Source organism: Triturus cristatus, chromosome 2_1 (genome assembly GCF_964204655.1).
Source record: "Triturus cristatus chromosome 2_1, aTriCri1.1, whole genome shotgun sequence".
Classification (NCBI taxonomy): Eukaryota; Metazoa; Chordata; class Amphibia; order Caudata; family Salamandridae; genus Triturus; species Triturus cristatus.
In genome coordinates, this window is record NC_140581.1 from 921,789,633 (window position 1) to 921,816,582 (window position 26,950).

Genomic DNA, 26,950 nt, shown 5'->3' on the forward strand with positions numbered 1-26,950 from the left:
AGAAAGAGACTTTGTTCACTTGGGATGCTTAAGATTCTTATTGTGCCTGCCGGAGTGGGGGGACATTTTCCAAAACTATTATATAAGGAGTACATTCCGTTGGAATGTGAGGTCGTATTTTATTTTGGTCAGGTTGATTGGCACTGTTGGTAACTTGAGGTACCATTTGTTTATCCAACGGCAGCACAGATGGCAATGGGATTTCAGGCCTTGAGGACTGTATGTGTCTTAGTTCTTGTCTGTGTAGGGTGGCATGTGCTTTATTTACAGGCCCAATATTAGCCCTTCGGGACCCTTGAAAATTTCCTGCAATTCCAGGGTGTCTACTCTCCTTATGAGTCTTTCTTGGGCCGAGATTACTTCCTCAATCTTACCCTCTAGGAGAGTTAATTTTAATTTGTCCTGGAACATAATTTAAGTATAGTGTTTAGCTGCTCACACAGTTGGTCAAAACTGGCATAATAATTTGCTCCCAATTTCTTCGTGGCGGTTCCCCCTTGGAAGTCTTTCTAATTTTTTTCCTGTGATATTCTTTTTATTTGGCCCTTGCATAGTTGAAAGATGAGGGTTAGAATTAGGGTGGATGGATTTTGGTGCCTCTTCTATATTCAGATCTTGCCTACTTTTTTTGCAGTGAGGGCTATCCAACCAGAATATAACTTGTAGTGCAGATAATGATTGTGTGTCTGTATTCACACATGGGTTAGAAATCCGACAGGGAGAACACTCAGGGAGCTTTCTTAGGTGTAATGGTTACGCTTTATTTGAGGACTTGGGCATTGGTAGAATCCGACTATCATGACCTTTCTGTGTCTGTTCAGTGTGGTCAGCATCTGTAGATTAAACAATAGTAGAGGTGGATCTCCGGATCTTTTTATTGCTGAGTCCATCCTAGCCTCAATCTTGCCAATATTGTTTTCATTTGCGCCTATAACGGAAGTCAAGTAGCTTTTAATTGAATAGTGTCGTAAGTTGCCCTTCTCCCTTATTGAGTCTAAATGACTCCCCTTTCTTTTTCCCATCTTGAGGTTAGAATAAAATTACCTTTCTGAAACTTCTCCGGGTCTTGGGGCACTTCTTCACAGGTAATCAGGCCAAGCCCAAGTTGTTAGTTTTAGGCTCTAGGGAGACCAGGAAGTGAAAACCAAGAGACTGGGCCCAGCCCAGTCACCTTCAGGCACTGACAGGCGCAGATGGGCCTGTCCTTGGCCCGGGCTTAGCCCAGGCACGCCCGCGTGAGGCCCGCGCTGCGGGAGAGAAAGGCTGGTGTTAAGGCATCAACAGGATGATTTCACCTCCCGCCCTGCAAGCAAAGCCTCCTGGGGGACCGAGTCCCACCCAAGCAGGAGTCAAGATGCTGAGGGTTAGTGCTTGCCTGGGGCCTGTGACGGCCCGTGAAGATGCCCCGCAATGCCTGGAGCAGAGGTCTGGTGGTGCGTTGGGGCTCAAATGGCCCGCGCTGCGGGAGAGAAAGGCTGGTGTTAAGGCATCAGCAGGATGATTTCACCTCCCGCGCTGCAAGCAAAGCCTCCTGGGGGACCGAGTCCCACCCAAGCAGGAGTCAAGATGCTGAGGGTTAGTGCTTGCCTGGGGCCTGTGACGGCCCGTGAAGATGCCCCGCAATGCCTGGAGCAGAGGTCTGGTGGTGCGTTGGGGCTCAAATGGCCCGTAACAGCATCACAGTAGGTCACAAAATGCAACTGTTTGGAGACCATTACAGGGATGTTGGCCTGCTACATCAGCAGACAACCATGGCTGTGATTGTGTTGCAATAAAGTATACATTTTAATAAAGGCTACCCGTTTTTCTTAAGTGAAATGGAGCATCATTTGAAAAAAGGTTATTTTCCTTTTTTTGTGGTTGAGTGAGAATAGCCAGTGGTCCTCTGGACCACTACCTAGTCCATACAAACGTTCTTAAATGTTTCCAAAAAAGAAGGGGTCCCAAAAGGATCCCTTACATTTTGCTAATGGGTTATCACTCCAACGCGGGAATCACTAATTTTTCAATGTTTTGCGACCAGATTTTGGTTGCAAACATTGATACATTGCATACAGAATCGCTATTTGGACGGGATGCCTACAACATGCTCCTTCCAGATACCGAATAGGTGTGGGGTTAAAATCATAATTTAGGAGTCAGTAAAAGTTTACCAATCCAAAATTGGGATTAATACTTTAAAAATAGTGTTTTTGCAGGAGCAAACTCCGACTTGAAGTGTTTATGACCTTAAAAATGCTTGGTGGATCTGTCTCGTACTCGCTAAATGGATTAACCCTAAATGGGATACTAGCAATTCCCTCACTTGCATGAGGCATGCTTACATAGAAATTAAGGAACTCATATCCTAGATTACCTCAGGACATAGCCATTCCAGATTAGAAAAGGATCTTTTGTCCTCTTACAGAATAGAAAAACTATACCTGAAGCGCTCCAGATGGTGTTTTCCACTTCTGCTTTTCAAGCTAATTTAAAAATCATGGGGCCATGATTCAGAACAAAGTGGAATATCTTCACTATGCTACACACCCATAAATGCAGCTCATTCTTGACCAGATGGATGTATGTGTTGCTTTGAGATGCGCTCTCAATGACTCGAAGATATATTGAATGCTTCCAGTTAGTATGCTCCCCAAACCCATTCAGTTCAAAGGGTATGGATTACCAGATTAAATGAATCCATTCTTTCAAAGATAGTGGAACAGGAAACAATTATTTCCTATGATCTTTGCTCTTCCAAAGATCACAAAAATCGTAAAGCATTTGATAAGGTTCAGTGGCGTCCAGGTGGGAAATGTTCTAAACTAATGGCAAAGAGGAACACTCCAGAATGTTTCCCTTCTTTGAATGACGTCAGGCGGATTATTACTGATAACCTCTCTCTGATCCTTTGAGAAAGATCAATGTCTGGGTGATCCTCCAGGGTAAAGCATTGATGTTGATTGTAATACACCCTTGATCAGCTGTAATAGATGTAGTTTCAACTAATCGGAGTGCATTACAGCTCAATGTGTCTGGCACAGCACGCAAAGGTTCTAGATATTTCAAGTTACCAGACCTCATGTGTGGAAAAACCTTTGAAAAATACACCAGCAAAATGCATGCCGACTGGAGGCAGAATTATGATGAAGCCAGTAATCAAGGCCCGATTATCAAAATCAAAGCGACATGGTTACACCAGTGATTGGAATAGCACTTTTCTGTAAAATCACAGCTGTGTAGGTGTGAGCAGACCGTTAATATCAAGGTCATACAAAGTAGTAGATAAAACAGGAAAGTATGAAAAACACACGAAGCCAAATGCAAAATTTGGTAGCAAGTTGCAATGTTTTAAATTTCCTTCAGTATTTATTTCATTTGTTTGGAACCTAAAACAATCTGAAAATGTCATCTGGGGAGTGGCAAATAAGATTTGCCCCAGGCAAGTGCAAATTCAGCGTTGTGTTGCACAGAAACCCGAAGAGCATGAAACACCAAAATCACAGAAGCTGATGTTTACATTTTTACCCAAACATAAATTGCTCATAGGAATATGATAACCTCTATATTTAAAAGTGGCTGAACAATGTGACCTGACTATTGAAATAGTGATATACATTTTAGGGTATGCATTGAGAAGTGTCACTTGAAATTAAAAAAACAGGCTGGTTTGCTTCTGGTCCAATCACTGATGAATAATACACCAGTTTACCCTATAACAGTCCTTTGACATATCTGTAGCATGAGTGTATTGCAGGACCCATGTGCTGTACTATGTTCTTTAATCAAGATATTCCTGTAAAGGGCAACCTTGTTTACGTTACAGCCTGAGGCAGAGCCAGTCCCAGGCATGGAGAAAAATATGCCTCAGTGTACAATACTTACTGGTCTTTGATACAATATGAGCAGGAGCTTCCTTCAAAGATACTGCTCTCTTGAATTGAGAAATTGACAAATATCTTCATTTTTGGGTGACCCATTCAATAAAACATATATAGATAGCCACACTTATTCCTCTCATGAAAGGAATTTTAGGGAACGCAAACAAGCAGTGACAAAACCAACCGGTCTGGCAACAGAAAGTTAAAAAATAATAAAAAGGGATTGAAAAGAAAGAATAAGACATTGGAATAAGCAGAAAGAAATAAAAGAATAGAATTGAAAAGTAAAGTATTGGCTCTCCAGCCCTAGCACTGAAGTGTTCTATTTAATAGGCAGCTGTCGACAAGTGATCAGGCAAAATGCTGCCTCACATGTGCATATGAACCAATGACTGCTGTGGGTTGACCCTTGCTCCAATCTGTATGCTGCAGTAGGCAGGAGCAACATGTGAATGGAAGTGGAACAGCCATATAGATTTAGAGGGCGGAGCCAGACCCCAGTATGTATGTATGTATTCGTTGATTACTTGAGGCTGGTGAGACCGCTAAAGGTGTCTCGATGACAGACTTAAAAAGACAAGACTTTCTCTAGAATGTGTTATATAGTTTGATTCGAACCATGCAGGTTCACCAGTGACTGCAATGTGTCCAAATCTAAGTTCGACATTTCACTGAAGCTGTTACTTACACCTGTCACTTTAGTGACCTCTGAAACTCCCCTTGTGTAAAGTGCCATGCATCAGGGTTCCCTGCTTACTCAGGGAAGCATCTTTCTACCTGCACGGATGATGGTCTGTGAGAGACATTTAACACCCTTGAAATTGGAGTTTCTGCAGCTGCGGAGGGCCAACAGTTCTTTTTACATTTGGTAGAGGCATTTACAGCATCCTCGAAACATTAAAATTCATGCATCATTTTAGTTACTTCACTTTATCTAAGGAGAACTTCATTCAGTCCTATGTTGACCTTGAAGTGTAGTTGCGGATTGTTGCTGACGTAGCTCATGTGATGCTGTCTTCAAGCGTGTCTTCAGACTGCTTTGCAATCTTCAGCCTGCTATACTTCTCTTATCGGCCAACAGAAAAAGGAATGAGATTTCCCTAAACTCACAAATAATACAAAAGTGATTCTTTCTCTTGCACAGATGTCAACTGTTTCCTCATTTGCATCTCTCATGCTTCCCTGTGTTTGTTAATGCAGCAGTAGGTCTGTTTAAACATTTAACCTGGGGGATCACAATCCATGTTATCCGAAATGCATATATGAAGCTTTAAATTGGTCTTCTCATGTGTCACCCACAACTCTGCACATAGGGCCTGTATTACAAAGAAAAAACTAAACTTTTGTGTAAATTTATGTTTTTGGGTGTGTAGTATTTTTACGACTGCGGAGTCTCCGTGTTTGTGGTGGAGATTCAGCACATAAAAAGATAGGCAGTCGTAAAGATACTACTCGTAAAAGTCCTTTGTGAATTGCAAAAAAACGTAAATTTATACAAAAGTGTACATTTGCCGTTTTGAATCGGACCTTTAAAAACTTCCTTGCATTCTCTGGTGCTATCAGAGTCCAATTCTCTATGTGTGCACTCATGGATAGATTACCCAAGCCCACTTGCAGAGTAACAATTTGCATATTTCTTTAAAGGTCCCACACACTTTCTCTTCATTGAGCTTGGAACTGGTATTCTTTTTATGAGGTTGATGAACTGTTCTCGGGCTTTTGATTCACTCATAGTCTATTTACCTTCTTGACTACACAAAGGATAACCATGTTCAGGCTTCTCCACTCCAATAATGAAATAAAAGAATTGAATATGTGGCCTTCCATAGCGTCAAAGCTCCTGCATCCTCCCCCAAAGTCATATAGACTCAAAAAAGAACCATTTTGACTCAGCCCTGGGGGCACTGGTGACAGAGCGGCTAGATGAAAACCTGCCACATGTAGGGTGCCCTACACAGGCTGACGGTTCCAGGCATGAGCGGTGTCACTTCTATGTACAGGTACATTTTGGCACTGCTCTACACAATCTCAAGTGTCCACTGGGTTCGGGGAGAACTATGTGCGCTGATTTGTCATTACTTTTAGTTTTGCCTGCAATTGCAGAGTATACTTGTGCCTAGCTTTCTTGAGCCTACGGTTCACACCCAGCAAGGAAGTGCGCTGCACTGCAATTATGTAGCCTGGAAAATTAATAATATGGGTGTTCTCATATGACAGTTGGCCTGCTTGCCTCTCTGCCTGTAGTATCACGTCTTTATCTTTGAAGATTAGGATCTTAGCAACCTCAAGTCTAGGGGGCCATGGTTGGGAGGCATTGGTCAGCATTTGAAGGGCTAACTCAACAGTTAAGGGGGGTAGGCCCATGGCTGCTACATGATTAGAGATTCAGTTCTCTATGAATGTTGTGGGGATAGTGCCCTTAGAGCCTTCCGACAGCCCAACAACATGGATGTTGCTCTACAAGGAGCATCCCTCTGCATACTCCACCTTACTATTGAGAAAGTGAATTCGGCTGTATGGTCCTGCACTTGTATGGTGAGTTTAGTTGTCTGTGGTTGGAGGTATTCGAGGGTTGCTTCATTTGTTTTCACTTGCTCTGATAGTTTCTGCAGCTCATCACGCAACAATCCTAGATCTGTTGTTATTGTGTGAACCTTGCCCTCCAGGGCTGATCTTGTTTCTGCTATTGCTTAAAGGATCAAGTCCGGTTTCGCTGTTGGGGGACTACGTCCTATCCTCTGCTTCACAGATACTATGTTGTGGGGGTATGAGCACTTTCCCCCTTCCCTGAAGACATCAGGTGTATGGGATACTGCCTGTATGTTCTTAGGTATTTAAAAATATGCTTGAATTACTTTTTCGCTCCTGTTGCACTGATTATGGTTGTTTTTCTTGAAGTGTAGCAATTTTATATCATTTACTTTTAGATTTCAAATCTGCAAGGCTGTTATAACCATTGACGCCTGTTCTTATTTTTGAAGCAGCTCAAAACTGATATGGCTCATTGACTGTACACCCAGGCAAAATGTAGCGCAATTCCATTGATTTTGTGTTACTAATGCTATGAGAAAATCCAGAAACTGTGGTATTACATAATTACATGCCATTGAGTGCAATAATCTACCACAAATGCATGGGAATGAGGCAAATAACGATGCAAGAAGCTGTTGTTGGCAGTGCTTTTGTTTTTTGCTCTGTTTTTTTTAGCACAAATTGAATCATTGTGTCCAAAGTGCACGTGAAGACTCATTTCACGCTAAAATACAGCGCCAAATACCAGTATTGCATTTTGTGCAATTTCCTGTAATTTTCTGAAATTCCACATAATTATGCAAAAGCAACGCACATGAATTTCACACACCCCTGGTTGACTGGTACCATTTAAGCAAGCAATTCTATACATGTCTAGAAGCAGACTATCACCGTTAGCTATAGGAATACTGTCTTAGTTGTGGCCATCCCTTTGTGGGACAAAACTCATGCAACCCTAGGTTCCCAAATAGATACTAAAGAATTCTTAATCCTGGATCTTCATATGGGAGTATCAAGATCTAGTGTTCTAAATTTCTGGTGTTACGCTATTCATCAATACCCAGTCAAAGAGTGTGTCATGGGACTGTTGAGGCAAACCCAGTTCTTGCATAGTGTGCCAAGGGTACTGTGATTGCTACTAGATGTTATGAGTGCCTGAGATTATGATTTCCTTGTCATTAACCATGAGTCAAAACGAGATTTGAAAGCTAACATGAAAATCACCTAGACCCATCCAGTGTATTTTAAAGGACCAGAGACTTTTTAAGGCATAGGCAAAGTTGGCAATTGCCTAGGGCCTCTACCTTCCAAGGGGCCCCTGAGAAAAAATGATGTTCTACTCTCTAGCTCACCTCTGTGCATTTCTGTATCTTAACCTCTCTTCTTATCTCTTCCTCCATCAACCTCTGACTCTCTTTGCCCAATGTTGTCTTAAGGATTCTTGGGTCCCCTCGGAAGATATAATCTCAACTGTTCTTGTGTGATCTCTGTTGCCAAAAGTTTGTTTCGCACTAATTACACGAAAATGGGTAAAACAAAATCAAGTTGTTAGCAACAGGGTCCCCCAAAATATGTCTTGCTCGCGGTCTTAAAAATACTTAAGAGGACACTGTACAAGGCATTTAATATTGTAGCCCCCATAGTTGAGAGTTTGATAATATATAGCCAATAGCTCAAAAATGTATAAATATGGAGTAGAAAAATATGGATGAGTTATTAGAGGCTGGCCAATTGGTTCCTTCACAACTGTAGACATTGAAACCTGTTTGCATATCCAGCAGTTATGATACTGGGGTTATCGGTCACAAAACCAATGGGCTTCCTGCTTTGTGTTGGTTGGGCTGAACCACAGACACGACAAGCCGCTTAGGGGCCTATCAACTTCACCGAGAATCTACATCCACCACCCTGTTTCCTAATACCAACAAGGACGACATAACCTCAGGAGTGTAGCGTAGATGAGAAGCTGCTCATTCTTCCACAAGCGCGCGTTGTTTATTCACATTTGGAATGCTAAGCGTGCGGTCTATGGTTTGCGTGGCAGCGGTGGCTGACTGCTCTAAGAAATAACACTGTCCTTTGAGTACCATCCTGCCCTTGCAGTTTGCATATCGATGTTTTACATGTTGTGAGGTCAAACGCAAATCCCTTGGCCGTTGAACGGGATCTACTACAAGTGTTAATGCTCCAGCATGCAACATTATTACTCACAATGATGTTGTGATGCACTGTTTTGCTGCTTAGTGAATAAAAGCACACATTTGTTTGTGAATGAAAGGTCACAATTAATTTGCCATTTTGTTGAAAATGTAAAACGGATTCAAAACATAAATAGTTCACACGTGTAAAAAACAAACACGTCCAAACAAATTATATCTGCATATAGCTGGTGAAAAAAGAAAACAGTACAGTCATTTCCAGCAGCTTTCGGATCTCCAAATCCTGCGTAATTATTTAATGATGATGTTGTTTGAATCCTTTGCCTCTTTTGAAACAAAGAAGGAAAGCAATTCACAGCTTCCTATAGCATAAGTAATGTCAGTGATGCACAGATCTCCTTATCAAGGCATGTTCATTGTTTTCTTATTACAAAATGTTAAAATCAGAACATAATTGTACCACACGCTAGACGCAATTGACGCACGAGACGCCACGACCAACTCCAGCCCCGCACGGACCCGGTGAGTATATCAGCGCCATTGCGGCACTGCTCTCTACCAACAGTTTCCGGTGGTGAGGGCTAGGTCGCCGAGCGCAGTGACGCCGTATTAAGGTGAGTAATGCACGTCCGACAGGACTGTAATGTTTAGTGCTGGGCCCTAGGGACACAGACACAGTTGGTTATAGTGTGGAACTCGCCTAGCACGTGCGCTCGGCCCCTTTTATTGTCAGGGTCACCTGACTGGTGACGCCTGTGAGGGGTGGGTGTAAAGTGTGGTTGCAGCACAATGCTGAACACTAGACCACTGATCCGACGATCACTACAAGGACCTACCTGCAACTCTACCAGTGAGTTTATACGGCAATCGCTTGTTAGGATGCCGCTATCTTCTTATGAGGCTGTGATTCCTATATAGCCAGCTACGAGCACAGACACGTGCCCCCACCACTCTAGACATGCACTCCATCCCCGCCAGCATGTGAATTTGCATTCTTAGGGGCAGCGGCACAGTGCATTCGAATATGGGTTTATGTCTACCGCCAACAATGAGCTTAATGACACAACCCATCTTTCTTCGCCAAGCACGCTACCCCCTGCTTATGTGCATCCTTGCTGTTCGAGGGGTCCCAGCATGGCTTTATCGATTGGAGCCATGATTTTTCTGTAGTTCTACCTACCTATTGGGAAAAAAGGACCCTTGAAAAGACCGGCACGTCTAAGCAGACATGCTCTGCCCCCCCCTTTTTCCACCAACAGCATGCATATGGTTGGGGATTGCATGGACACCTCGAATCCCATGAATGGGTGCCTTACTTAATCTTATTACCTTTATCCTTTAGGACACTCGGCCTGTTGGTGTCACAGCCCCCGGATACTGTTGAGGCATGGCTTATAGAGCCAATAGGTGAGTCCTCATGCCCTCCTGGAGCTACTGCTTGTTTTATTCTCAGTTTTTATGGTTTTACATATGGCAGTTAGATCACAGATGTTGCCTGTCACGCTAATTACTATGATGACTGAGTTAATCACTCGTTTATATCACTACGGGTCATCACCTTCTTCTTAAATACTGAGAGAGGTACATTGATTGCAAGTCTACACTGTGATTCATGCATTTGTTTGTTGCACACTTTTGCCTTTTCTTTTAGATTTCCCTCAACAATTGTAAGTACTTCACCTTCAGTAATAAAATAAACGTGGTAGGCAGGTTTATCCACTTGTAACACGATGTGTAGGTAGTTGTACATGGTCCTGATAAATTGCCATTGAACCTTTTTGGACTAGACAGGCAAGAAACATGTTGACCCCCTAGAGGAGAGCGCCACTTTTTCTGATTCATCATTTCAGATAAAGTCGCCGCTATGTGCCTCTTCGTTTTAATCAGGTAGGAGCCATACATTAGAAAGTCTCTTATTGGACTACCTAACCTGTTTAGCCTTCACTTTTTCACACACATCTACACTTACTAGGCCCCTTACCCAAATTGCACCATACAGCAAGGAACAAAAGATCTCCGCCAAAGAGCCCCTGCATAAAAGTAAACCTTACTCTCTAAGGAAATTGGTGGAAATTAAATTGAAAGATAACTTTCTGCCTCATGTCTCTGTTCTTAGTTCACCTCACCATGCCTACTAGACCTTATGTATCTGCCCTCCTTTCGTGTCCACTCTTTCTACCTCTTTAATGACTTCATCTCCACCTCTCTCTGTGCCTACCTAAACATCTCTATCTCTACTCTCACTCTCTATCTTCCTGCCTCACCTTCCTACTTCTGTCTTCATCTCTCTGTATCTCAGCTCTCTCTATCTCTCAGCACTCTCCATACTTCACTGCCTTGTTTTTGTCTCACATCAGTGTATCACTCCGAAATGTTGTTTGACTCTCTTAGCCTCATCTCTTTTCTTAACCTCTCTATGTCACTCTGAGTTTTTCTACACTTTGGCTCTTTCTAAGACCTCTACCTCTCCTCTGCCTCATTTCTCTATCTCACATCTTTCGCTACCTACTGCCTCTCCATCTCTTCTGTCCTCACCTTACTCACAGAATTTACATTACCATGTGTTTGCTATGTTACTCTTCACCTCCCTATCAGTCCTTCTACCTTTCTCTACCTCCTCTGATTTTTCTCCGTCATTACACCTTCTCTCTCTCATTTCTCTATGCATCTCCTTCTCTGATTCAACTCCCCCTATTTACCCCACTGTTCTCTCTACATTTGTCTACCTAAACACGTTTTTCACTCTGCATTAAAGTCTCCTCTCCTCTACCTCACCTGTCCTGGTTCTCCACTCTCCTCTTTAGAACTCATCTTTCTATCCTTCACCACTTTCTACCATTCTCTCTTCCTCACTACACTTTTTACCTGAACTGTCTTTCCATACTGCTTCTCATGTTGCTAGGGTTTGACTTGCAGCTTTTTTAGTATGTGCTATTAGTTGTTTCAAAGTAGGAATTGCTGGTAGCTGACCTCTTATGTGCTCAGGTACTTTTGGGAATATGTCTTTTAACATTTTAGTAGTGGGCTCTTGGGGAGTAGTGCTTGCCTCTCTTAAATCTTGATGTATGTGCTGTATTTGGACAAAATACCAAGTTGTAAATATTGGGAGTACAGCCATATTGGGAAAAGAAATTGTGACACAAAAATATGATGCAGAAATATTATAGTCAAGAATATCGATTATTTATAGGCAAGTAATATCGCTATTAAGAATATCATTGTTGTTAATATCGTTTTCAATAATATACTTAAAAAAATATTGCTTTTTAATTATCTTAAGGGGTTCATATATTATGTTGATGTGTTAATATTTTGTATTATTGTTATTAATATTTTAAAATATAGTTAGCAATTTCAAATGATTTTTAGTTATTTATTTAATAGCTAATAGTCATTTAAATTGTTGTAGCTGGTTGCTAGGGTTGTAGGGGTATAGGTTGGGAAGTACATTTATTAATAATTATTTAACAATTAATTGTTAAATTGTCATTGTTAATTTAATTGATTTACACGGGTGGAAGAAGCCCAAGATTTTCTGAAAGAAATCTCTGTGATGAGATGAGTTTCCTTGTATTGCTTGTTCAATGTGGGAAAACATTTATCTGTCTGTGGGTATGGGTGGGGTCAGCCACTGAGGGTGCAGGGTCAAGGCACCCCATCAAGAGAAAAAGGGGAAAATGTGGCTTGCGGGACCTGAGGAGACCACATTAGAGAGGAGGGGAGGGCTCGAGAGGGGGGGGTAAGAGCATTTGTAAAATGAGCAGTAGCAGGGTTTTGATTGAAAAAAAAAAGATCAGGAGTTTGCGAAGTATTGATGTAATTAGTAAGGCTATAGTTAGAGGGTTATAAATGACAAGTAAGTGCAGTATTCTTTTGCTTAACGTAATGGGATCTTGAACAAACAAAAATATGGAGCTCTAATTAGATGGCTAGCTTCCTTCTCACCCCAAGTTCTATTTTTACAGGAGACACATTTAAAAACGAATTCTCCTAGAATATTTCTCCCAAGATGGTACTCGCATGCTTTTTTTGCTTCTGCAGGACTGGCTAAGAGAGGATTTGCGATATATTTCTGCAGGGGCTCCCATGGGACTTTGGCCAAGTTCAGAGAGATCCCCAGGGGAGACGGATATGGGTTGAGGCTAAATTAAATGGTATGATATTGCATTTTATCAATTACTACGGCCCCATCGTGGATGACACCACTGACCTATGCAAAATTAGTGAGCTATCAAGGGGGGTCCCGGGAAAATAATTATGGGAGGTGATTTTAACTTCATTCAGGATTTAAAGAAAGACACCTCGAACAAAAACAAAAAAGAGCTTAAACCCAAAACTAAAAAGGTGATCGAGGTTTTAAGACAGGAGCATATTTTGATGGATCCCTGGCCTGCCACCAACTCATCGAAATTGGAATTTTCATGCTATTCGAATCAATTTGATACGGCCTCTCGAATTGATTTTTTTTTAATATCACAAATCCTGGGCCGTACCACCTCTGATATAGACATTAATCCATTCTCCGACCATTCTTTTAATATACTTAGTATAGAAATAGGGGCAAGCAGGAGGCCAAGACCCAGGTGGCAGATGACTCGGCTCCTTCTGCAGGACCATCAATGGGTGGCTGACACACAAGATTGGATTGTTGAATTTTTTAAGATCAATGAGAACACAGCAGAAATTTTCTCAGTTTGAGGGGGTTGAAGGCTGCCCTTCGTGGGCGAATGATTGCACTATCCGCCTCTCAAGTTAAATTGAGGAAAGACAAAACTGCGAAGCTCCAGCAGGCAGTTGTAGAAGCTACAAAATTCAGATATGCACAGTGTGCAGGGATGGGGGACGTAAAAGCGACGCTAGACATGGCCAAATACGAGTTAAAGGAGTTTTTTATTTTGGAAGAGATTTCTAGTTCCAGAACATATCTACAGCGAGTATATGAGGAGAGTCAGATGGTTGGCAAGATGCTCGCCGGTAGTACCAAAACCAATCAGGAGGCAGCCACTATCACGGAAATTATTGACCCCAAAACTAGATTGTCCTTAATGGGTAAAGAGGAGATAGCCCAAGTCTTTCTAGATCATTATGCGCAGTTATACACCACTAGATATGAAGTTGGAGCGACTCAAATGAATAATTATTTTGATGGGGTCGAGCTTCCCAATCTTACAGGGCTAATGGTGGAACAGCTCCTGCTAGACATTTCTGAAGCAGAAACTGTGAATGTAATAAAATCTATTTCAGGAGCAAAAGCCTGCGGAGCAGATGGTCTTCCAATTGAATTTTATAAAACTTTTTGGAGAGAGCTGACTCCTTTTTTGGTAAACCTTTTTTATAATATAACTCAGGGAGGTTGTGTTCCCCCAAGTCCTAAGGAATCCATTTTGGTTAGTTTTGTTAAAAAGGGGAAAAATGGCAAAGATATTAATTTGTATAGGCCAATCAGTCTCCTTAATGTGGATTTTAAAATACTAATGAAAATTTGGGCACAACGTTTTACTCCCATTGCCCAGGAGTTAATTCATTGTGATCAAACCGGGTTCGTAGCCGGAAGGTCCATGTCCACCTATACCGGGTTTTTAATTCAAGTTCTCGACTATGTGACTAATAATAAAATACAAAAAATCAAAAGAGAGTGGACCACTTGTCCTGTATAGCCAGGGTCTTTCTTCTGTTAGTTCCTTCATAAAAGAACCCTCATAACTATACACAGGTACAAAAGGCGGCATGAACTGGGTTACCGCTTATGTGTATTAGTGCAGCATCATCATTGGGTCTTTTTTGAATGTACGCTGCCCAACAACCGGAGGAAGACCTTCTGGTTCAACAGTAGTATCCAGATATGAAAAACAAAGGAGGGGGATGTGAGAGGGTTCGTATCTAGTGAGCTAAAATCTCTTGGTCATTGTTTCCATAGTAACTTTATTCTTGAAAGCTTGAGCAGAGAATTAAAAGAAAGAAGTGCGGGGTGAGACGGAGTTACTGGTCTGCCGTACTTTTTATGATGTAGGGGTCAACATGTTTCAGCCTTCTGTAAAGGTCTAAAGGCTTTCATCAGGACCGATATTTGTAGGAAGGCGCATTGTCGCTCCTAAAGTGAAAAAACTTATCACTTGTTCTGAGTGAAGGGGTCTGATCTGACCCCTTCACTCAGAACAAGTGATAAGTTTTTTCACTTTAGGAGCGACAATGCGCCTTCCTACAAATATCGGTCCTGATGAAAGCCTTTAGACCTTTACAGAAGGCTGAAACATGTTGACCCCTACATCATGAAAAGTACGGCAGACCAGTAACTCCGTCTCACCCCGCACTTCTTTCTTTTAATTCTCTGCTCAAGCTTTCAAGAATAAAGTTACTATGGAAACAATGACCAAGAGATTTTAGCTCACTAGATACGAACCCTCTCACATCCCCCTCCTTTGTTTTTCATATCTGGATACTACTGTTGAACCAGAAGGTCTTCCTCCGGTTGTTGGGCAGCGTACATTCAAAAAAGACCCAATGATGATGCTGCACTAATACACATAAGCGGTAACCCAGTTCATGCCGCCTTTTGTACCTGTGTATAGTTATGAGGGTTCTTTTATGAAGGAACTAACAGAAGAAAGACCCTGGCTATACAGGACAAGTGGTCCACTCTCTTTTGATTTTTTGCGTTTAATATAGGAAGCCGAATGGACCACAGCTTCTTTTTCCCTCTCCTTTGATTATTTGTAATAATAAAATACCTACTTTTATCACCATGGTCGATGCCGAAAAAGCATTCAACCTGGTGAATTGGGAGGCACTGTTTTTTGGTTTAGGTAAATTTGGCATGTCGGCTCTAATATTGAATATGCTGAAAAATATTTACCAAGGTGCTCAAGCCCGGGTGGTAGTCTATGGAGATTCAATAGGGACCGTGGAAATAAACCGCGGTACTAGACAAGGGTGTCCAATGTCACCACTTCTTTTTACCTTTTTCATCGAGCCCCTAGCTGTAAGAATTCACGGAAATCTCCTAATTAAAGCTCCATGCGAAGGGATGTCTAAGTTAAAATTATTTGCGGACGATATAATTATGTATCTCGGTCCGGATAAACAGATCGCGGAAGAAGTTCTATTAGAATTTTGTAAATTCGAACAAATAGGAGGCTATAAAATAAACCAAAATTAAACGGAGATTTTAGTACTTAAGACGGACTGTAACTTTTTACCCTTGATCTTAAGAACCCAGGCCTTGAAAGAAGAGCCAATTAGATATTTGGGTATTTATGTTTCGAGCCACATAGATCAAATATTTAACTTGAACTACCTATCTGTGCGAAATAAAATTAAAACCCTACTGGACAAGTGGTCCCTTCTACCATTGACCTTGATTGGCCATGTAGCACTGTTAAAAATTTCAATTCTGCCACGTTTAATATTTTTGTTTGTTAATGTACCCTTAAAAACCAATGCTAAACATTTCAAGGGCATTGATTCAATGTTTAGGGAATTTGTTTGGAATAAAAAGGCATCAAGGGTTAAACTGCCCACACTACAACTAGAGACAAGTCAAGGGGGTCTAGCCTTACCAAATATCCGTTCCTACTATGAGGCAGCATTACTAGATCTTACAGCACGTCTATTGGAACCCAACGATCAGATGGACGCATATTTTTTTTAAAGAATGATTGATGAGTCCGGTACACAAATTCCAGTTTTACTAAAAACATCTAAACTACCGAAAATGTCCCGTTACAAGACGGTTCGAGATTATTCCGATCGACTCCAGTCTTTTTTTAAACGAGCGAACTCGTCTGGGTTTGCCATTTTAAAATTGGAGGAATGTAGGGGGTTTGGCCTGCAAATTCATTCCAGTCGTCTTAGGAGATGGAAGGACATTGGCTTTGAAAATCTGGGCCATTTCTTCATTATAAATACAGTGATTTCTTCCGAAGGAGTACTAGGTAGAGCAGGGAACCGAATTAAGCCACGGTTCTTGGAATATATGCAGATTATCAACTTCATTCAAAAATATGACCTCCTGCCGAGCGGGGTTCCATTTGCCCTGGTTAATGCTCTATATAAAGTAAAATTAAAGGGAGTAGGAAATTGGTACTCCTTAATTATGAAACAAAAGGCACTCCCCTTGGTTGATTAATTCTTTGAAAAAATAACTCGGGAGACTAGCTGTTCCTTCTCCCATCAGGAATGGCAGGCTATAGCCCGGGTAGGAAGCCAGGCTCTGAGAGCAGCAAACTTTAAAAGGATGGCCTTCTTGTCACGGTGGCTGGCTTATTATACTCCGAAAAAGCTAAATAAATGTCATGCAGAAGTTGAGAATAAATGCTTTCGATGTCTCTCTCATGGTGAGGGAGACTGGCTTCACATATTTTTTGCTTGCCCGAAGCTCGAAGCCTTCTGGAGATTTTTTTTTAGGCAATGAGCCAGTCTATTAAAAAAAGATCCACCCCGAGACAGAAGTGGCTCTCTTTGGGCTCTCTAAAGCTAGGCCAGACTTGACTAAAGCCAAAGAGACGTACATCTCAATCTGCTCAACAGTAGCACGCTCATTAATTCTCTAAAATTGGAGATTAGAAGAGATTCCATCTTATCCTAAATGGATAAATAAAATGTCAAGAATAAGGAGATTTGAGAAAGTATACGCTAAACGGGTGGGTGCATCAAAAAAGTTTGCAGTGGTTTGGATGTTTTTTGATAATTTGATTGTATTTTGGGAATCTTAGCACTTTAGCACATTGCACTTTAGAAAATGTAGCACTTTAACGCGCTGCACTTTAAGCCCCCTAATGGGGAAAAAGTTGTGTACTGTATTAATGCCAAGACTTTGCACATGAATAAAGGGGTAGACAATTTAACTGACCTCTGTCGTAATCTCGATGATCATTTGGCACATGACACTTTAGGGTATTTTAGGATGTGGGAGGCTGCAATCGCTTTTTTGATGTTTATGAAAATATGGTGTTCCGGACTGTCTGTTTTGTTTTAATTGAGGATGTGTCCATTCCTGTTTTAAGGGTTTTAGATGTTTAATTGTATATATTGTGTATCTGCGTCAAATTCGGATGGAGGATGGTTGTTGTGTTTTTTTTGTTGTTTTTTTTTTACTTTTCTCCTGACGATCTTTGATATGTTAGTTTTGCTCTCTGCTCTGCTCAGCAAAAAATAAAAAAATTATGTAAATTGAGTAATAAATATATTTTGTAGCTATATTTTAGATGTAGGCTGCTTCATTTGTAGAGGCATGGGGTGGGACATTAATTAAATAATAATTAATTAACAAATAATTATTAATTAATTAGCTGTTTAATTATCAATTATGTATATTGTGCCGTACTCACTTATTTTAGTTATATTTTCAGTGTGGGCTTCTAGGTTTGTGGCTTGATAGTGCAGAAAGTTAATTAAGTAATAAATAAATACCATTTTTAAAATTAATATATTAAATTGTTTAATAATCATGTAAATTGTTTACTTGTTTTTTATTGTTTTATATATATGATTTTTGTTTTGGTTAATTAACAGTGTTCATATTAAGGATTTTAAATTTGTTTTAAATTAATAGGTATATTCAAATATGTAATGTGTTTGAAGTAAAGTTCTTTCCCTACAGTTGCTTAAACTGGAGTGAAAACAGTAAATCTTACCTCTCCAAAGTCCACTTTCCCTACTGTTTCACAGACTGGAGGTGGAATAGTAAATCTTTGGGGATGAAATCCACTTTAGTCCTGAGGTCCTCAGGACACAAGAGGACCTCATTGCCCCACCAGCAGTGCGCCAGAAGGTGTATTTGCAAAGTGGTGTAAAAAGGGTGTGTGGCCTTGGACCACTTTTAGCAATCCAGCTGTGTGGTACTTACTGGAGGTACCTTTGGGGGCTAGTTGGCCCCTAGGACCCTCAGTATTCAAGGGAACTTAATCCCCCAACCCAGAATGCGCCAAGAGGCGCGTTTGCAGAGTGGTGGAGAAAGGGGGCGTGGCCTGTGTCCACCTTTCAGCAATCCCCCTATCTGAGACACACTGGAGGTATCCGGTTGGCCCCTAAGGACCCCCAGCAGTGAAGGGGAATTTAATCCTCATCCAAGAGTGCGCCAGGAAGTGTGTTTGCAGAGTGGTGGGGAAAGGGGACGTAGCCTGCTATGAGAACTTAGAAATCCAGCTGTGTGGGACTTACTGGAGGTAACAGGAGGGGTAGTGGGGCCAACTACCCCTCCTGTTACTTCCAGTAAGTCCTAAACAGTGGGATTGCTGAGAGGTCTTCGGAGGCCATGCTCACCTTTCTCTACCACTCTGCAAATGCACCTCCTGGCACAGTACTGGTAGGGGGAGGACGTCCAATTTTCTCCTGAGGGACTTTGGCGGCCAAGTAGCCCTCCTTGTACCTCCGGTAAGTCCTAAGCAGCAGAAATCCTGAGCACTGGTTGGAGGCCCAGCCCCCTTTCTCCACCACTCTGCAAATGTGACTACCAGTTAAAGAAGCATTTGTAATGTAATCGGTCTCGCATTTGCAAGAGTTAGAGCTATTGGCGATGTAAATCTAAGAGTTTTTTACTAATGTTTTTGGGAGTGGAGTGGATGTACTTGGTGTGTAGAGGAATTATGTGGTATGTTGTGCAATGAAATTATGTGGATAGAAAGTATGTGGCATTTATTTAGAGTGGGATTATATGTTATGGAGAGTAATTATGTGGTATGGTAGTCTGTGTTGTGGAGTGCTAACCTCAGGTTTAGTCTTCCCCGTTTCCATAGAAGCTAAATTATGAACTCAATGAGACAAAAAAAGAAGGAATCACTATGGAGCACTTCTGGACATAGTCTGAGGTATGAGAAGGGCCACTGGAAATCATTCGACTGTTTGCCTGCACTGACATTTGCACAATTATACATTTTCAGCATTAGCCACATAATCCATCATCCGCTGCCTAATCTGCAGATTTGAACAAAAAAAGGCTTGTTCCTTGCACAAGTGGCTCAAACATTACCAAAAATGCAACAAGTGTTACAGCGTGGTGGAAGGCCCTTTCCAAACCTAGAATAGTCACCTGTTACTTATTGCTAAATGTGGGTGTTAAATTGCTACTAATGGTGGGCAAACCACTCTTGCTTCTTTCTGTGCCTCTCTTGCCACAATCTGCATTTCTGTTGCTTCTTTCAACAACTTTCCTTTTTTCTGCACTTCATTTGCCTCTTTCGGCTCATCTCTTGCCTCGTCCTGTACCTCTGTTGCTTCTTTCTGCACCTCACTTGTCTCTTTCTGCACCCTTTGTGCCTCTTTCAGCACCTCTGTTGTTTCTTTCTGCAGTCTCTTCTTTCTTTCTTTCTGCACCCCTCCTGCCTCTTTCTGTACCCCTCTTGCCTCTTTGTGCACCTCTCCTAACCCTTTCTGCACCACGCTTGCCTCTTTTTGCGCCTCTGTTGATTCTTTCTGCACCTCTTTTGCTTTGTTCTGCACTTCACTTGCCTCTGTTGGTTCTTTCTGCACTGCTCTTGCTTCTTTCTGCACCTCTGTTCCAAATTTCTGCATCCCTCTTGCCTTTTTCCGCACCCCTCTTCTCTCTTTCTGCACCTCTCTTGCCTCAGTCTGCCCACCTGTTCCCTCTTTCTGCACCCCTTTTGCCTGTTTCTGCAACTCTTGTGCCGATTTCTGTAGTTCTCTTGCCTCCTTCTTCATCTCACTTGCCTCTTTGTGTACCTCTGTCGGTTCTTTTGCACTGCTCTTGCTTCTTTCTGCAACTTTCTTTTTCTTGCACATTTCTGCACCCTTGTTCCCTCTTTCTGTACCTCTTTTGCCTGTTTCTGCAACTCTTTTGCCTCTATCTGCAGTTCTCTTGCCTCCTTCTTCACCTCTGTTGCTTCTTTCTGCACTTCTCTTTCCTCTTTCTGCACTCCAGTTGCTTCATTCTGCACTTCCCAGGCTTCTTTCTGCACCGGTCTTGCTTTTCTGCACCCCTGTTGTCTCTTTCTGCACTCGTCTTCCCTCTTTCTGCACCTCTTTTGCCTCTCTCTGCATCTCACTTGCCTCTTTCTGCAATTATCTTGCTTCTTTCTACACCTGTTGCTTCTTTCAGCAATTCTCTTGCCTCTTTCTGTATTTCTCTTGCCTTTTTCTGCACCTCACTTACTTTGTTCTGCACCCCTGGTGCCTCTTTCTGCACCCCTCTTCCCTCTTTGTGCAACTCTCTTGCCTCTTTCCACACCTCTCTTCCCTCTCTCTAACCCAATCTTGCCTCTTTCTGTACCTCTGTTGCTTCTTTCTGCACTTCTCTTGCCTCTTTCTACACCCTTCGTGCCTCTTTCAGCACCTCTGTTGCTTCTTTCTGCACTTCTCTTCCTGCTTTTGGCACACTTTGTGCCTCTTTCTGCACCCTTCTTCCCTTTTCCTGCAAGTCTCTTGTTTTTTTGCACTGCTCTTGCCTCTTTCGGTAACCCTCTTGCCTCTTTCTGTATCTGTTGTTTCTTATTGCAGTTCTCTTGCTTCTTTCTGTACCTCTCTTGCAAATTTCTGAAACCCTCTTGCCTCTTTCGGCACCACACTTATTTCTGTACCCCTGTGCCCTCTTTCTGCACCTCTGCGACCTCTTGCTGAACTTCTCTTGCCTCTTTCTGCACCTCTGTTGGTTCTTTCTACACCTCTCTTTCTTCTATCTATACATCTTTTCCTCCTTTCTGCATCCCACTTGCCTCTTTCTGCACCCTTCTTCCCTCTTTGTGTACCTCTCTTGCCTCTTTCTGTACCTCTTGCCTCTTTCTGCAGCCCTCTAGCCTATTTCCGCATCTCTTTTGCTTGTTTCTGCTCTTCTTTTTCCTATTTCTGAACCCCTCTTGCCTCATTCTGCACCTCTGTTGTTTTTTACTGCACTGCTCTTGCTTCTTACTGCACCTCTCTTGCAAACTTCTGTACCCCTCTTGCCTCTTTCTGCACCCCTCTTCTCTCTTTCTGCACCCCTATTCCTCTTTCTGCACCTCTTCTGCCTGTTTCCGCACCCCTGCTGCTTTTTTCTGTACTTCTCTTGTCTCTTTCTGCACCTCTGTTGCTTCTTTCTGCACTTCTCTTGCCTCTTTCTGCAAGCCTCTTCCTTCTTGCTGCATCTCTGTTGCTTCTTTCTGTACTTCTCTTGCTTCTTTCTGCTCCTCTCTTGCCTCTTTTGGCACACACAGGGCTACTTTTAAACTGACCTCAGGCTCAGCAGTGCACACATCAAATTACAGAAAAGGGCTGCTGGCCTCTAAACTGCCATGCCCTATTATATGCTAGGGACTTAGAGGTAGTTTTAACCCCCCTGCTCTATTATGTTCTAGGACCTTATAGGGGAGGTCTTGCCAATCACATGGGTACCCCAACCCATAGTGTACCCTAGTGTGTGTAGGTGTTTTCACTGTATTCTAAGTGTCTTTCAGCATAGCACTGGCTCTGGGCCAGGTTAGGCAGAGCCCAGAGTCAGTTACCGCCAGTACCAGTCATCAAAAAGTTGGGGGTGCCCAGGGCACGGGATGACTTTGCAACAAGGCCGCTTTCTGTATATCTCTTGCTTCTTTCTGCACCTTTCTTCCTCTTTCTGGACTTCTCATGCCACTTTCTGCATTTCTCTTGCTTCTTTCTGTGCCTTTCTTCCTCTGTCTGCATGGCTATGGTTTGCAGAGTCAAGCCATAACCATGGCACAACCATTCCTATGAATTTCTCGATTTGACCACCCCTACCTCTACCCTCCAAGGGGATTGATGTGCTATCCGTTGGGGTGCTTTCTGAAGAGCTCACGGGGCTGTGCAGTCATTCCGTGGACACACTTAAAAGGTTGATAGTGGTGGCACCATAACAGCAGATGCCTGCACTTCCTGCCAGTACCTGGTCAACTTTCAAACTCCTCGCTCACGCCGCCTCCTCTGCCTACTCGCGGCGCACGCAGCTGGCCCGGGCAGGGACTGGCAACTGTTTGGCGTTTTGCACAGAAACAACCCTTGCACCAGGAAATAGTACTTCGGTTGCTGGGGAGTGCCCTGCAACAGCAGTTGGGGTCGGGTGCGCCAATCGTGAGTGAGTGACAGACCCAGAACAAACAGCGGCAACTACAACCGAGCTACTTTCTGTTTCTGTTTCACGTCTTTGGCGAGTACATGAAAACAGAAACTTCAAGCTTGGACCGACTCTGCAAACTCACGGAAAGCACAGCAGGAGGAATGGTTTTCAGTCCGGTGCGGAGAAAAACTCCATGTGAGTACATAATTAGGTGGATTTGGGTGGGTTTGGGCAAGTGGGTGGATGAGTGCCATTGAATAGGGTGATTGTCTACAGATTAATTCTAGAAGTTCCTCTGATCAGAAAGCCCGGATCGTCCATGGCAAGTAGGGAGATTTTTTAAGCAGTCTTATCAAAACACAACTTTACAGTTTCGACGACCCTTGTCAAGAAATACAGCTCTCTTTTTCACATTACATTTAAAAAAGTGAGAGAAAAGTTACTGAAATAATATGCGAAACCATCAATGGTGATCTAATGCGCATAGGGTTGAGACAAGTCATGGCGAACTGGGCGAGAACAAACACGGAACCGCATCCCTCTACTGCGTTTCCGAAATAACAACGGCGTTTGAAGTGTTATCATAGGGGCAAGGGGTGGATCACGGGTGGCGAAGTGCATTAGGATCTTTGAAAGTCGCGTGACCATGGAGAGTTGTAGACAAGCGTGGCCCCGCGGCAGCGAAAGTTAAAGCGACAAGCAGCATGCACGCTCAGTCTGCTCATTTTCAAGCACTGCACTCGTGCTTGTGGTGCGCCGCTGCTCGCTCCTGCAAGGTGGATGCCGCCAAAAGCACGAGTGTGTGCTCGTAAATGAGCAGAGCGACAGCTAAAGGCACTCCTAGGCAGCGCATGCAGGCTGCGTAGGTGAGACCTAAAAATTTGCATTTCAAAACTTTTAAAATTTACTGAAAAAAACCACAGGTTTCAGGGACGGTCTAGTTAGAAATTAGCATTTAAAAAACCTTTGAAATTCACTAGAAAAACCGTATGTTTTTAGGGACGTTATAGTTCAAAATTTGCATTGAAAAAACCTTAGAAATTCACTGAAAAAAACAAAGGTTACAGGGATGTTATAGTTAGTTGGACATTTCACTCATACAAAACCAGAGAAATTCAGCTTTTATAGTTAGTTGAGCTAACTATAACTCGCGCACCCGCAATGCACAGCTGATGATGTCACATATTACATCATTCATGACATGGACATAGCCCCGGGGAGGTGGTGGTCCCTGGGGCATGGGGGCCTCAAAGGACCCCCACATTTGAATAATTAGTGGCTTGGGGAGGTGTTCGCCCCTGGGGGAATGTGGGCAGTCTCGAGCCCCCCCACAGGTGTTATTTGTAATAGTCTCTGGAGCTGGCAGTCCCTGGGGCTTGGGGGTGCCTGCGTGGCCCCCCTCCCATAATAAAAGAAAGCCCCGGGGAGGTGGTGGTCCCTGCGGCTTATAATTGAACAAAGCCCCGGGGAGGTGGCGGTCCCCAGTGCTTGGGGGGACCTGCGAGGCCCCGCCCATAAATAATAAAGCCCCAGGGAGGTGGCAGTACCCGATGCTGCGGGGGCCCACGCGGCACATGCATATATTTGGAATATTGCCCTGGGACCTGGCCCACCCTAGGGCTTATTAAAATGAAGCGCAGAACACATATATATATATATAGAGAGAGAGATATTAGTTATAAATATACATATAGAAAAAAAAAATATGTATATATGCTTTTTATGTCAGAATATATATGTGTGTGTTTCAAAAGTATAGATTTTAAGATACTATTAAAATATTATTTAAATTAATTTAATATACATGATATTAATCTTATATGTTATACATTAAAATATTTAGGTTTTAAGATTTACTATTTTAAACCAATGTACATGTGTATGTATGGGTATATATATATATATATATGTGTGTATGTATATATACAGTGATGTCATTTGAGATGTCATCAGTGATGTCATGAGTGATGTCACTGACCATGTCATGAGTGATGTAATATGTGACGTCATCAGCAGTGCATTGCGGGCGCGCGAGTTATAGTTAGCTGAACTAATTATAACGGGGGAATTTCAATGGTTTTGTACGAGTGAAAAGTCCAGCTAACTATAACGCCCCTGAAACCTATGGTTTTTTCAGTGTATTTTTAAGGTTTTTTAAATGCTAATTCCTAACTATAACGTGCCTGAAACCTATGGTTTATTCAGTGAATTTCAAAGGTTTTTTAAATGCTAATTTCTAACTATGCCTACAGAGATAGGACATGTGAAGAAAGAAGAAAAAACGCACAGAAAGAAAAAAAGAAATGCAGAAAGAAGCAACAGAAGTCCGCAAAGACGAAGAAAAGTGCAGGAAGAAGGATAACGTGCAGAAAGAACAAACAGAAGAGCAGAAAGAAGCCTTGTTGCAAAATCATCCTGTACCCTCAACTTTTTCAGACGGATACTGGTGGTAACTGAGTCTGACTAACCAGTCCTAGAGCCAGTGCTATGTTAAAAGACACTCAGAATACAGTGAAAACACCTACAAACACTAGGGAACATTATGCGTTGGGGTCCCCCTGTGATTAGCATGACCTCCTCTGTAAGCCCCTAATATATAATAGGGCAGGGGATTAAAGCCGCCTCTTAAAACGCACCACAGGGCGTGTTTGCACACGTCACCTCAGGCCCCGTCCCCTCCCTTCCCAACTGTGTAAACACGCCCTGTGGCCGTTTTAAGTTCGGAGATTAAGTCCCCTTGAAACCTGGGGGTCCCTAGGGTCCAACTAGACCACTAGGTACCTCCAGTAAGCGCCACAGAGCTGCGTTGCCGAAAGATGTAAAAAGGGGCATGACCTAGACCACCTCTCTGCAACGCAGTGCAGTGGCGCTTACTGGAAGCACCTGGTAGGCTAGTTGGCCCCCAGGGTCCCTCAGGATTGAAGGGGAATTATTTCCCCAACTTAAAACATGCCACAGGGCGTGTTTACACACATTAACTCAGGCCCCGTCCCCTCCCTTCACCACTGTGTAAACACGCCCTGTGGCCGTTTTTAGTTGGGAGATTAAGTTTATTTGAATCCTGAGGGTCCCTAGGGTCCAACTAGCCCACTAGGTACCTCCAGTAAGCGCCACAGAGCTGCGTTGCAGAGAGGTGTAAAAAGTGGCACGGCCTGGACAACCTCTCTGCAACGCAGCTCAGTGGCGCTTACTGGAAGCACCTGGTGGGCTAGTTAGCCCCCATGGGCCCTCACGATTGAAGGGGAATTATTTCCCCAACTTAAAACACGCCACAGGGCGTGTTTACACACATTAACTCAGGCCCCGTCCCCTCCCTTCACCACTGTGTAAACACGCCCTGTGGCCGTTTTTAGTTGGGAGATTAAGTTCATTTGAATCCTGAGGGTCCCTAGGGTCCAACTAGCCCACTAGGTACCTCCAGTAAGCGCCACAGAGCTGCGTTGCAGAGAGGTGTAAAAAGTGCCACGGCCTGGACCACCTCTCTGCAACGCAGCTCAGTGGCGCTTACTGGAAGCACCTGGTGGGCTAGTTAGCCCCCATGGGCCCTCAAGATTGAAGGGGAATTATTTCCCCAACTTAAAACGCACCATAGGGCGTGTTTGCACACGTCACCTCAGGCCCCGTCCCCTCCCTAACCCACTGTGTAAACACGCCCTGTGGCCATTTTAAGTTGGGAGATTAAGTCCCCTTGAATGCTGAGGGTCCCTAGGGGCAAAATAGCCCACTAGGTACGTCCAGTAAGCTCCATTGCAGAGAGGTGTAAAAAGGGGCACGGCCTGCACCACCTCTCTGCAACGCAGAGCAGTGGCGCTTACTGGAAGCACCTGGTGGGCTGGTTGGCCCCCAGGGTCCCTCGGGATTGAAAGCAAATTATTTCCCCAACTTAAAATGCGCCACAGGGCGTGTTTGCACACGTCAGCTCAGGCCCCGTCACCTCCCTTCACCACTGTGTAAACCCGCCCTGTGGCCGTTCTAAGTTGAGAGATTAAGTCCCCTTGAATCCTAAGGGTCCCTAGGGTCAAACTAGCCCACTAGGTACCTCCAGTAAGCGCCACAGAGCTGCGTTGCATAGAGGTGTAAAAAGGGGCATGGCCTCAGAACACCTGTCTGCAACGCAGCTCCCTGGCGCATACTGGAGGTACCTGTTGGGCTAGTTGACCCTCAGGGACCCTCAGTATTGAAGGGGAATTAATTCCCCAACTTACAACTGGCCAGGGGGCGCGTTTGCAGAGTGCTGAAAGGAGGGGGTGTGGCCTCCGGCGCGATGCCGGTCTTTTATTTATTTTATTTTTTTAAGAAGGAGGGCTGTGTTGCTCCCCTTCTTTTTCTAATTTATTGGCCCTGGGGACCCCATCCCCCAGGGCCTGCACCCTAATTTTTTTTGTTGAAAAAAATTAATT